This window comes from Dipodomys ordii, unplaced genomic scaffold, assembly GCF_000151885.1.
Source record: "Dipodomys ordii isolate 6190 unplaced genomic scaffold, Dord_2.0 Scaffold28, whole genome shotgun sequence".
Classification (NCBI taxonomy): Eukaryota; Metazoa; Chordata; class Mammalia; order Rodentia; family Heteromyidae; genus Dipodomys; species Dipodomys ordii.
Window position 1 is genome coordinate 10,286,306 of NW_012267244.1, and position 11,349 is coordinate 10,297,654.

The 11,349-nt window shown below is 40.3% G+C and overlaps 1 protein-coding gene across 1 annotated transcript in view; it reads right to left on the bottom strand.

Moving 5' to 3' along the window:
* Jmy (junction mediating and regulatory protein, p53 cofactor) overlaps positions 1-11,349 on the bottom strand; it is a 69,980-nt gene that overhangs the window by 49,589 nt on the left and 9,042 nt on the right. The gene's annotated exons all lie outside the window — the stretch shown is intronic.

An 11,349-nucleotide genomic window follows, 5' to 3' on the forward strand; every position in this document is an offset into this window, starting at 1 on the left:
TCGATAAATTCAATAAACTAAAGTTCAAATAACTTTAAATGAGGCTACCTAAAAGGCATATAGAAGGATAAGTTCAGTTAGTTCAGGTAAATAAAAGTTAACAAGAGCCTACCTCAAAAACAAAATAAAAGGGATAGTAATATGCTTGCCCAACAAGCTAGGGACCTTGGATTCAAACCCCAGTAGGAGGGGGATGAGGATGAGGAATAAAGACAAAACACAGCAATAGGAAACAAGTTAGTCCTAAATACAGTTTTTAAAGAATGCCATTAAATACAATGATAGTAAATGCAAACTGATTAAACAATCTAAAGGCATAGAGTATGTCAGAATACATAAGAAGTACAAGAAGTGGTGAGACATGAACAAAACTCTGGAGGTAGAAGAAGGGGCAGGATTCAAGGCCAGTGTGGGCTATACAGATTCTGTCTCAAAAAGTAGGATAAGCCAGGCACCAGTGGCTCAAGCCTATAATCCTAGCTATTCAGGAGGCTGAGATCTGAGGACAGTAGTACATAGCTAGCTTGGGCACAGACTATCTCCAATTAACCACTCAAGAACTGGAAGTGGCACTGTGGCTTAAAGTGGTTGAGAGCCAGCCTTGCCCAAAAAAGTTCAGGGACATTGCCCAGAATCTGAGTTCAAGCCCTAACCGATAGGAAGCCTAGATCTGAGGAACTCAGTTCCAAGCCAGCTGAGACAGAAAAGTCCATGAGACTCTTAGCTCCAAGTAACCACCAGAAAGTTGGAAGTGGAGCTGTTGATCAAATCATTCAGCAAAAGCTCAGGGACAGTACTCAGGCCCTGAGTTCAACCATCAAGACTGGTCCCCCCCCCCAAAAAAAATAGAGACAAAGATGAACATTTCACTTATACGTATTTTATTAGTCAAGTAGAGGTATAAATGTAGTTTTGTTTTGTAAGTCGAGGTGACACTGTGTAAACAAGGCTGACCTTAAATTCAGATTCCTCTTGGCTTCAGTCTCCTGAGGGCAGCAGGGGTTTATGGGCATGTACCACCACATCATACACACATACCTGTTATATAACTTGGAAATGTTTTATATTTCGGCTTACACATCAAAAGGAAAATTATTCCCAACGACACATGTAACTTTTTCATGAGATGAGGTAAGAGAAGCCTGAAAACAATATATCTTCTCTTTCTCCCTTCTTCACCAACACCCATTATTCAGAAGTAGCTAGGTCGGTGGCACTGGTTAAGTCTGTGTTCCTCTAGCCCACCTCACAACTGTCTCACATGGAGTTAACACCAAAGTTTCTGACCAGTTCCCAGCCAGGAACCTCTCTCTTCCACACAACAGCCCTTTCTGTACAGGAACCTCTCTCTTCTACACAACAGCCCTTTCTGTAGAGGCCTGCGTTCTCTTGCATAGAGCCTGGCTAGGCTTCCATTCACTACTCCCCCAGTATACTTGTTACTAAATAGAAGATTTTGAAAAATATTATTGTTTTAGCTGAAAGTCCCAAAGTAGAGACCCTGAGCTAGGTCAAGTTTCAGGGATTCTCTAGGCATTTCCCTCTTGTATTGCTTCATTCACAGCAGGACCAAGTGGGATGAAGTGTTTTCACCATGAAACCTCCAGCTGTCAGCCTGTGACCAGAAGTGATAAGATAGGAAGAGTAGTGGAGGGGAAGATGTTTCAAGTGGCAACACAAGAAGTCAACAGCCTCAGGGTTCTGAGCACTCTAGAAGCCAGATCTCCTCAGAGGCTATTTTTGTCTGCCCTAAAGTCTAGGTGGACTACAAAGCTCCTGGAAGCAAGCCTCCCCACTTCCCTTCAAGGAAATAGTCAGAAATAAGATGAAAGAAGCGAGCTCTTTTCCAAGAGCAATACAGGGAGAAAGTCCAGGACCACTGTCCTCAACTTCAGACACATCAGAAATATTTCATAATTTCCATGTTGTCATCTAGAAATAAGATTCTTGATAAAAAAAACTACCTACATATATAATTTTAATTTATAAAAATCCCTCCATAGGTTTCCAAAACACCTCCCCAATGATATGACTCCACTGAGAATGATTATTGCAAGACAAACCCAGGAAATTATCAGCATGAAGGTTTACATGCCTTAACTCTATGAACAAAATTCATAAACTGATACACACCACCAGCAAGAATTAGGAACATGTTCCTAAAGCTTCAAAACCGCCTTCCCCCAGGAAACAATAAAACTGACAGACTCAATCAGGGTTTTGCTATATCATCTTAAGGGGCTAAGAATGTGCCTACCTAGAGAAGGTGTAATTGTAACACAATCAATCAATGGTAATAGTAAGGCCAATGAAAAATAACTATGATGAAAATCAGTTTGCCAAAGATCAATTCACCAGAAGTCAAGTGACCAGTTCCAAAAGTCAAAAGTGCCCAAAATTACACAGATTAATTTACCCTAAACTGCCAAAACTGGTACTGTAAGCCATGTCTAAAAGGATTTGCCACTGAAATTAATCTATAAACCAGTTTGCTACACTTGTTTTCCTGACTGGCCACATCTTTGTGTATGAGAACTAAGTACTAATGTCAAAGATTTTACGAAGTTTCTCTCTGCTAAATACTAATCATGGTTTTATGAGTAAACTCAAAAAGTTTGTCATGCTTCAAAAAGTGACTAAATCAGGGCTGGGAAGGTGGCTCAGTGGTAGAGCGCTTGCCTTGCATGCTTGAGGCCCTGGGTTCAATTCCTCAGCACCACATAAACAAAAAGAAAAAAGCTGGAAGTGGCGCTGTGGCTCAAGTGGTAGAGCGCTAGCCTTGAGCTGAAGAGCTGAGGGACAGCGCCCAGGCCCAGCGTTCAGACCCCACGACCGGACCCAAAAAAAAAAAAAAAAGTGACTAAATCAGGTTGAAATCATCTAGTTTAAGCTACGTGTGAAAAGTATTAGGAAAGTAGTAGTGCTAACTGCTGTAGAAACAACAAGCTCTAATCACAGAGACCATTTCTCAGATCCCAAAATCAATTCACATAAGGGCAATAACTTCCACCATAACTTACCACCTCAAGGCTGCTACATTCAGCGTATCAGAAACCAAACAAAAACAGGTAGATGGGACAAGAAAACTAAAATAAGAATGTGATATTAATAAATACCCCTTTACCGTTTTAGAAGCCATTATTCTCTCCTCTAAGAAAAAAAATACACTGAAGCTAGAAGCTCATGCTTGTAATCCTAGCTACTCAGGAGGTTTATATCTGAAGGATCATGATTCAAGGTCAGCAACTGAGAGACTCCATCTCTAAAATAATTAGCAAAAAAGTAGTCTGAGTATAGCTAAAGTATTAAGAGCACCAGCCCTATGAGCAGCAAGCAAGCCAAGGGGTCACAAGACTGAGTTCAAACCCCAGTACTACCAAAGAACGAAAAAGAAAGGAAGAGGTACATTCACAGAAGACTTTTCTTGTATTCTACTGAAAATGGGTTTTAAGACAAGCATTTTCTACCAAGTTTCCAGCACAGAAAAACTGTAAAAGACAAAAAGGGGAAGGGGGTGGACAACAGTGGCTCACACCTGTAATTCTAGCTACTCAGGAGACTGAGATCTGGGGATTGTGGTTTGGAGCCAGCCTAGGCAGGAAAGTCATGACTATTATCTCCAATAAACTACTCAGAAAATGCCAGAAGTGGCACTGTGGCTCAAGTGGTAGAGTTCAACCCAAGATCAGCAAAAAAAAAAAAAAAAGGAGCAACATCTTTCTCCCATACGTCGTCATTCACCAGTGAGCTATTTACAGGGATCAAATGCCACAACTCGAAAGAAATTCCCTCTCACTAGGCTTCGAGTTCTTTTAGAAACACTAACGTAGGTATAATTTAGATGTTATTTTTTGCCCAAACAAAGTATCAAGTTACTATACATGAATTAATCACAGTAAGTTCTATCCAAATACATGAAGTCAGAAAATTAGCTGTATTGAAATCCTAAAATATTTATTGTATATTACTTTCCACATCTTTTATCCTCAAATACAGTAGTACTTTACAAAGCTATTATGCAGCCCCTAAACTCAATACTCTTGCAAAGAAGCCTAAGGCATCTCATCTAACACTGCTAATTTATTTATTTGTCTTTGCTATTAAGTTACCTGTTTTTCCAACACTAGATTACTTTAGAAGCAATTATAACTCCAAATGACCAATCTTATTTGAATCTTAAAGTAACTAAAAATAATCTTAAAATTAATTGTAAAACTGCACTGCAAAAGATTCAATTTACTACACAGATTTTAGCTTAAATCATTTTCTGTAATATATTATGAAAGAATTCAATAGAGGGCTTGGGGTGTGGCTTAGTGGTAAAGTATTTGCAATCTAACAAGCAGGAAGCCCTGCTTGAAATCCCCAGCATCACTCAAAAAAATGAATAAATAAATAAAAATAAACCCAGGAAAGCATAATCATTATTATCGTCTGCTTTGCTAAGCAGACTTCTAATATAGATCCAGGGAATAAACAGCATTGGACATTCAAAGGTTATGAACTTTAAGATGCACAAGAAGTAATAATGCAAATAAAAGAGAAGAAACTATAATGTAAGTTAGATTCATTATGCTTAATGTTTAGGAGAAAAACTGTATGAATTTAAAATATGTGCCCAGGCGCCTGTGGCTCACAACAGTAATCCTAGGAAATCAGGAGGCTGAGATCTGAGGACCATGGTTCCAAGCCAGCCCAGGCGGCCCAATTAACCACCAGAAAACCAGAAGTGGCACTGTGACTCAAGTGTTATAGTGCTCACATTGAGCTGAAGAGCTCAGGGTCAGTGCCCAGGCCCAGAGTTTAAGCCCCACAACCTGACAAAATAAGTAAATAAATAAATAAGTAAATATCTGAGCGCTGGTAGCTCATGGTCTAAGACTAGCTACTCAGGAGACTGCGATCTGAGGATCACGGTTTAAAGCCAGCCGGGCAAGAAAGTCCATGAGACTCTTATCTCCAATAAACCACCAGAAAACTGGAAGTAGCGCTGTGGCTCAAGGGGTAGAGCGCTAGCCTTGAGCTGAAGAGTTGAAGGAAAGCACCCAGGCCCAGAGTTCAAGCCCCACAAACGACAAAAATAAATAAATAAACAAAATACATAAGATGGAGGTCTGTTAACTTTGAGAAGATCCACTGAGAGAAATTAAGAATGTATATGGATTTGATGTAAGTAAATGACACCAGCAAAATATTTCAGGAGAACTCACCAGCAGCCAACCACAAGATATACACACTTCAGCAGAAAGGATGGAGATCAGGGGCCTGGAAAGTAATGCTTGGGATCATTTGTAATTCAAGTTCTGACACATCTCTTGAGAAATTTTAGAAAATTATTTTGCTCTACTGAATCACATCAAAGACATGAATTTCGTAAAGCATTAAATATGTTAGCCTAATAATAAAACACATCTTCCCTTGCTCCCTTTTACTCCCTATCAAAATCTAATCCTGATAAGAACAAGACATAGAAGTCTCTACTACAATGTATTTGAAATGAAACTATTTCTCCAGTGTAAGGATTGTTCTTAAGGAAGTCAGGGACAGCAATTCAAAGGGGGAAAAAATTCAGCCAAGCTCATGGAACTATTGAGCAGAACAGTGGATAGTTATCAAAGGCAGGGAGCAAAGCTGTGGGGAATAGTGAGACATTGCTTAATGACACAAAGCCAGATAGGAAGAACTGTTGGTGTTTAGTACAAAAAAGATGACTACAATGACTACAATTTTGCATAGAGAATACAAAAATAATACTTTATATGTTTATAACATATAGTGGTAAATTTTCAAGAAGATGGATAATCCACGTATCTTGAGTCAATCAATATATAATGTATAAATGTACCAAAACATCACAGTATACTCCAATCTGAAGCCTGTTGTGAGCTACTATTGTTATTTTTTTTAAATAACTTTTGGGGGGGGCTGGGAAGGTGGCTCAGTGATAGAGTGCTTGCCCCTCATGCATGAGGCCCTGGGTGCAATTCCTTAGCACCACATAAACAGTAAAGACCAGAAGTGGCACTGTGGTTCAAGTGGTGAAGTGCTAGGCTTGAGCTGAAGAGCTGAGGGACAGCGCCCAGGCCTAGAATTCAAGCCCTACGACCAACAAAAAATAATAATGGTAATAACTTTTTTTTAAGACTTTTCTTCAAAATCCCAGCAAAAGAGAAAACTGCCGTGCAATCCTGTACCACTTGCTCCTTTCAGATGGAGTTGGTACTTGGGGAATGTAACACTGCTACTATCTATACTAATTTCTGTCACTGACAAAATGCTTGAGTTAAACCTTTTTAAAAAAGAGTAAAATATTTTCAGAGGTTTCAGTTCATGATTAGTTGGTTCCAGTGTTTTGCAGCTTGTAGCAAGGCAGAGCATCATAGTGGGGAGTACTTGGTGAAGAAAAGCTGCCTCAACTTATTATGGCCAAGAGAGCAAAAAGGAAGAGGGGACTGGGATCTCAAACAGTTCTTCATGAGAATGTTCACAATGACTTAACTTCCACCAGATTTCACTAGGGTTTCACGATGAACCTAAGGGTTCTACCATCTCCCAAAAGCATGTGGTGACCAGGCATCTACCATATAGCCTTTGAGAAGCATTTAAGATCCAAACCATATCCTTGAAGATCTTAAAAGAAATTTGTAAAATCTTAATACAAACTTTAAGCTACAACCTCCTAGACATTAATGATTGTTTTCTCAAATGTAAGTTATCAAACTTTATAGACTGACTGACTCATATTTCTTTTTTTTTTTAGTAGTTTGAACTCATGGCCTCTGGTTTGATAGGCAGGTGGCTCTACCACTTGAGCCATGCCTCCAACTTCTTTTTTCCTTAATTAAAGAGACGTTTAAAAAGCAATATATCCTGATGCTGGTGGCTCATACCTATAATCCTGGCCACTTAAGAAACTGAGACCTGAGGATGCACCTGAGGTTTAAGCCCTAGTACCATCATAGAGACATACAGACACAGACACACACACACACACACACATACACAAGGAGAAATAGCAGCAATATATGATATTACTTATATAGTTTAGCTCCCCCCCATAATCCCAGAGCAGGGGAAACTGAGGCAGGAGGATTGTGAGTTTGAGAACAATCTGGAATTTTAAAAAAAATTTTAAAAAAATGCTCTAACATTAGGCCTCTAATTTTTAAACTTCTGCAAGAAATTTCCAATTTTTCATAGCCCTTCTCATAGAAGGGCCTTTGATCTTTCCCTAAAGAGGCAGGGGCTGGGAAGGTGGCTCAGTGGTAGAGCACTTGCCTTGCATGCTCGAGGCCCTGGGTTCGATTCCTCAGCACCACATAAGAAAAAAGCCGGAAGTGGCGCTGTGGCTCAAGTGGTAGAGTGCTAGCCTTGAGCTGAAGAGCTGAGGGACAGCGCCCAGGACCAGAGTTCAGGCCCCATGACCGGACCCCCCCCCAAAAAAAAAAAACCTAAAGAGGCAGAACTTCACACACACACACACACACACACACACACACACACACACACAAAGTAGTATAGAGAGTGGTGTCCTATACACTGGAATAAAACTGAATTAAATTAAATTTAAAAATATGCCAGGCACTGCTGGTTCATGCCTTTAATTCTAGCTACTCAGGAAGCTGAGATCTGAGGATCCTGGTTTAAAGACAGCCAGGGCAGGAAAGTCCGAGACTCTCATCTCCAATTAATCATCAAAAAGCCAGAAGAAAATAGAGCTATGGCTCAAGTGGTAGAGCACTAGCCTTGAGTAAAAGGGCTCAGAGAGAGACAGTACCCAGACCCTGAGTTCAAGCCCCAGGACCAGCACAAAAACTACAACAAAACAAAAAAGAAACCAAGAGTATACAGTAGGTTCAGCAAATAATAAAAGAGCTTGGCTAGAATGAGAGTGTTCAGATAAAAGACTAGAACGAGGTCAACCAAGACTTGGTGACCCTAAATGGCATGATTTGCCTACAAAACAAGTCATGGAACAGCTTGACTAGTGACCTATATGCATTTGTTAAGACAGGAGAGGTGAGTAAAAGAAGGTATAAAAAGTAGCATTTTGGGCTGGGAAGGTGGCTCAGTGGTAGAGCGCTTGCCTTGCATGCCTGAGGCCCTGGGTTCGATTCCTCAGCACCGCATAAGCAAAAAGAAAAAAAGCCAGAAGTGATGCTGTGGCTTAAGTGGTAGAGTGCTAGCCTTGAGCTGAGGGACAGGGCCCAGGCCCAGAGTTCAGGCCTCACGACCAGACCCAAAAAAAAAAAAAAAGTAGCATTTTATTTTTTTGTCAGCTGTGGAAATTAATCTGGGCCTGAGCACTGTCCCTCAGCTCTTCAGCTCAAGGTGAGCGCTGTACCACTTGAGCACCACTTTGGTTCTTTTGGCGGTTCACTGAAGATAAGGGTCTCAGGGACTTTCCTGTCCAGGCTGGCTTTGAATCACGATCCTCAGATCTCAGCCTCCTTAGTAACTAGTATTACAGGTGTGAGCCACCAGCACTGGTGAAAGTAGCATTTTAAAAGTTTAGGAACTAGGTACAGAGAGACTATATTGAAAGGAAGACATTAGCCAAGAAAGGTACAATCAGTCCAGGGTTGAAGTAAAGAAGGTTGAGACTAAGGGGGAACAAAAGCAATAAAATGCAAACTAGAAGAAATTAGAGGAGGACTGGGAGCCCTCCCCCACCCAAAAAAGAAAACAGTTAAAAAAAAAGTGAGAGTTATTCTAGTTTGGTTTTTTAAAATTCTGTTTTGCTTTTGAAATACTAGGTATCAAACTCAAGGCCTAGAGCCTGTTAACGCTCTACCACTGTCTAACCCACACCTCAAGACTTCCTATTTTTCCACTTTTAAAGTCATAAGGATTATTTCTGGATAAGGATGATTTTAAACATTAGCATGTACTGTGTAGAAATTTAACAATGAAATTGCCATCTATTACTAATGAAAGCTAATTTTCAAAAAGTAACACTCATGTAACAACAATGTTTCTTTCCCTCTCAGAAAAAGCCTGTTGTAAAATTATCATGTTATAATCCTATTTCAATTTGACAATAATTTATTCTTACAACCATTCTCAATTTGACAAGTTAATTTGATATATTTATTCTTACAACCATTCTCCCCTATGAAATGTCTAGGCCTATTTTTATTCCTAGCTCATTTTATTAAACATTCTTTACAGCTTGAAAGGTCTATTATACATAAATATACATAATTTAAAATTCAAGTAAATGGAGGTATGGTTCAAGTGGTAGAGTACCAGCCTTAAGCAATAATGCCAAGTGAAACCACAGGCTCTGAATTCAAAGCCCTATTACTAGTACAAAAACAAAACAAAACAGAGCTGGGAAAGTGGCTCAGGGGTAAGAGCGCTTGCCTTGCATGCATGAAGCCCTGGGTTTGATTCCTCAGCACCACATAAGCAAAAAGAAAAAAGCCGGAAATGGTGCTGTGGCTCAAGTGGTAGAGTGCTAGCCTTGAGCTGAAGAGCTGAGAGACAGTGCCCGACCAAAAAAAAAAAGCAAAAAGTTACCAGAATCAAAATATTTAACATCATCCAGCTTGCAAGTCTTTAAGAATCATAAACTTCACTTAGCTCCATTATTCTGTTTTACAGTAACAGCACTTTGCAATATTTTCTTGATTATGATTAAGATAAGACATCAAGCTACAATGTTGATACATTACCTCAGTCCCAAAAAGCTGAAGCTGCCTTGTGCCTTCAATATGTAATAGCCAGACTTTTAATATCTCCAGCTAAAAACTACCAGACAGAATCACTCTCTCCATTGCAATCATCCTGGGGCTTGAACCCTAGGCTTGCGCACTGTCCCTAAGCTTCTGTGCTCAAGGCTAACGCTCTACCATTTGGGCCACAGCTCCACTTCTGGCTTTTTTTAATATGATTAACTGGAGTTGAGAGTCTCAAAGAGCCGGCGCTGGTGGCTCACGCCTATAATCCTAGCTACTCAGGAGGCTGAGATCTGAGAATCGCGGTTCAAAGCCAGCCTGGGCAGGAAAGTCCATGAGACTCCTATCTCCAATAAACCACCAGAAAACCGGAAGTGGCGCTGTAGCTCAAGTGGTAGAGCGCTCGCCTTGAGCTGAAGAGCTGAGGGACAGCACCCAGGCCCAGAGTTCAAGCCCCACGACCGACAAAAAAAAAGAGAGTCTCAAAGACTTTCCGACTCAGGAAACTGGGATCTTGCTGAGTAGCTAGGATTACAGACATGAGTCCTGGCTCCACAGCAAGACCTGGCCCAATGAAAAACAGCATCAAAGGCCTTCTACAGTACTGCCAATTCTCAAATGTATATATCTGAAACTTCAGCAGGTCTCCAGAGTTGAGTAACTTAGTTTGAAAAATTTGGAAAGCCTTAATAGGAAGAAGGCATGGTCAGCAAACAGTCTTCTTTCTTACCTCTTCTGTTAAATCACCTCCAAAGTAAGCAGTTCTCTTTAGAGCTGGGCACCAGTGCTTCCCACCTGTATTCTTCCACCTGTAATCTTATATACTCAGAAGGCTGAGATCTGAGGATCTCATTGAAGCCAGCCCAGATAAGAAGGTTCCTAAGATTCTTACCTCCAATTAGTCAGCAAAAATGTAGAAGGAGTGTGGCTTAGGTGGTAGAACACTAGCCTTAAGTGGAAAAAAGCTAGGCAAGAGCACAAGACCCTGAGTTCAAGCCCCAATACCAGTACAAAAATAAAAAATGCCAGGTGCCAGTGGCTCACACCTATAATCCTAGCTACTCAGGAAGCTGAGATCTGAGGATCTCGGTTCAAAGCCAGCCTGAGCAAGAAAGTCCGTGAGACGCGTGAGACGCAACTCCAATGAACCACCAGAAAAATGGAAGTGGGACTGTGGTTCAAGTGGTAGAGCTACAGTCTTAAGCTGAAGAGCTCAGGAACAGCGGCCAGACCCAGAGTTCATGCCCCATGACTGACAAAAAATAAAAATTTAAAAATATAAAATAAAAATTAAAGTTATAATCTCTGGAGGAAAAAGGGCTGAATGAAAAGCTGAAAAATCTATTACAAGATAGAAAAGAAAAGTAATAATTTTTGGAAACCATGAAAAGTGCCAGGCATTTGTTAAAAATTTTTCATGTAGTCTTACTTAATTTGTAAATTATCCTTAGGTAATTCCTTGCTTTGAAGAAGCTAAAAAATAAATTGGGACCACTCTCTGGCTCATGTCTGTAACTCTAGCTGCTTGGGAAATCTGTAGAATCTTCGTTCTAAGACAGTCTGAGTCTTTTGAAAAGTCCACTAGATTCTACCTCCAAAATAGCAAAAAGGCAGAATTAGAATATGGTTCAAATGTTGGAACACAAGCCTAACAAATTTGAGGTCCTTT